The 2294-nt window shown below is 45.3% G+C and overlaps 1 pseudogene; it reads left to right on the top strand.

Annotated features, from left to right (window-relative positions):
* Positions 1 to 1515: 1515 nt before the first annotated feature.
* On the top strand, positions 1516 to 2046 carry LOC102835532 (annotated as a pseudogene).
* The last annotated feature ends 248 nt before the right edge of the window (positions 2047 to 2294 follow it).

The raw sequence follows: 2294 nt of genomic DNA on the forward strand, positions 1-2294 counted from the left end.
TTAAAACCATTCAGTGTTCCCATGTTCTGTTCAAACAACTGCTTCTTGGTCCAGGTACAGATTCCTCAGAAGTACAATTAAGTATTCTGGAATACTCATACTTTTCAATGTTGTCCATAGCTTGTCATGATCCACACAATTGAAAGCCTTTGTGGAGTCAATAAGGCACAGGTAAACATCTTTCTGATATTCTCAGCTTTCAGCCAAGATCCATAGGACATCAGCAATGATATCTCTCATTCCACGGTCTCTTCTGAACCCGATTTGAACCTCTGGAAGATCTCTGTCAATGTATGATTGTAGTTGCTTCTGTATTACCTTTAGCAAAACTTTACTCGCATGGGTTATCAAAGAGATTGTCGGATGATTTGCACATTCCATTGGGTCACCTCTCTTTTGGAATGGGCACAAATTTACGTAACCACCACGAAATCAAATAATGATGAAACTGAAGAATTCTGGCAACTTTTTCCACCTGAGAGGCATCAAACATGCCATCAGGATGTATTGATAGCTACTGGTGATTGGAAAACAAAAGTTGGAAACAAACAGGAAGGATCTGTAGTTGGAAATTTATAGCCTTGGTGACAGAAAAGATACTGGAGATCACATGATAGAATTTTGTAACACGAATGACTTCATCCTTGTAAATAGCTTTTTAAACCAACATAGAAGGTGACTATACACATGGACTTTACCAGATGGAATACATAGGCATCAAACTGACTATATCTATGGGCACAGACAATGGAGAAGCACAATATCATCAGCCAAAACAATTGCTCACATTCAAGTTGAGGTTGAAGCTGAAAAAAATTAAAACAAGTCCAAAAATACCAAAATATTATCTTGACTATAGCCCACCTGAATTTATAGACCATCTCAAGGACAGATTTGATGTACTACACACTAATGACTGAAGACCAGCGAGTTGTGGGATGAGATCAAGAACATCTTGCATGAAGAAAGCAGAAGGCCATTAAAAAGACTGGGGGGGGGGAAAAAAAAAAGACCAAAATGGGTGTCAGAAGAGACTTCCTCTTGCACATAGCTAAAACAAATGGTAGAAATGAGTAGGTAAAAGAGGTGAACAGAAAATTTCAAAAGGTAGCTTGAGCAGAAAAAGTCAGGTATTATAATAGAATATGCAAAGACCTGGAATTAGAAAACTAAAAGAGAACAGACTCATCCTCATTTCTCAAGCTGAAAGAACTAAAGGAAAAAAATTGAAGCCTAGACTTGTAATACTGAAGGATTCAATAGGCCAAATGTTGAATGATGCAGAAAGCATCAAAAGAAGATGGAAAGAATACATGGATATTGTACCAAAAAGAAATGGTCGCTGCTCAACCATTTCAGGAGGCAGTATATGGGCAGTCCTGCCCCAGAGCCGGCAGGGAGCAGAGCTGCCGAGCCGCCTGGTCTCCCGCGTCTGTGGGTCTGTTCTTAAGTCCTGTCCATCCGATTGTGCACTGCAGGAGCAGCTACGAGGTAGAAGCCTAGAAGCCGGCTAGGATGGCAGAGAGCACAGACGTGGCTGGACTGGAAGAGAGCTTCCGCAAGTTTGCCATCCAGGGAGACTCCAAAGCTAGTGGGCAAGAGATGAATGGCAAGAACTGGGCCAAGCTGTGCAAGGACTGCAAGGCGGCTGATGGGAAGGCCGTAACAGGGACCGATGTCGACACTGTCTTCTCCAAAGTCAAGGGGAAGTCAGCTCAGGTCATCAATTATGAGGAGGTCAAGAAGGCCCTAGAAGAGCTGGCAACCAAGTGATTCAAAGGGAAGAGCAAAGAGGAGGCCTTTGATGCCATTTGCCAACTGGTAGCAGGCAAGGAACCAGCCAATGTGGGTGTTACAAAAGCAAAAACCAGTGGTGCAGTGGAAGGGTTGATTGATACCAGTGAGTATACCGGTTCCCACAAGGAGCGCTTCGACGAGAGCGGCAAAGGCAAGGGCATCGCTGGACGGCAGGACATCTAGGATGACAGTGGCTATGTGAGTGCCTATAAGAATGCAGGCACCTATGATGCTAAGGTGAAGAAGTGAGGCCTGCGAAAGGCCCTCCAGCACGGCTGCCCCTGCCAAAGGCTCAGGTATAGGCCTAAGGGGCACGTGGAACAAGAGCGCTGGTTCCCTATCTGCCAGACAAGCTATCCAGAGCTTCTGCCCAGCCCCATGGGGCCAGCCCACCAGGCCTCTGACCCAGACTGCTATGCAACCTCATCCCCTTCTCTTCGTCCCTTCCCCCTATTTCTGTCCCTCTGGGGAGAGTCTCACCACCCCAACCTAGCTCC

The sequence above is a fragment of the Chrysochloris asiatica genome, unplaced genomic scaffold (genome assembly GCF_000296735.1).
Source record: "Chrysochloris asiatica unplaced genomic scaffold, ChrAsi1.0 scaffold00029, whole genome shotgun sequence".
Taxonomy (NCBI): domain Eukaryota; kingdom Metazoa; phylum Chordata; class Mammalia; order Afrosoricida; family Chrysochloridae; genus Chrysochloris; species Chrysochloris asiatica.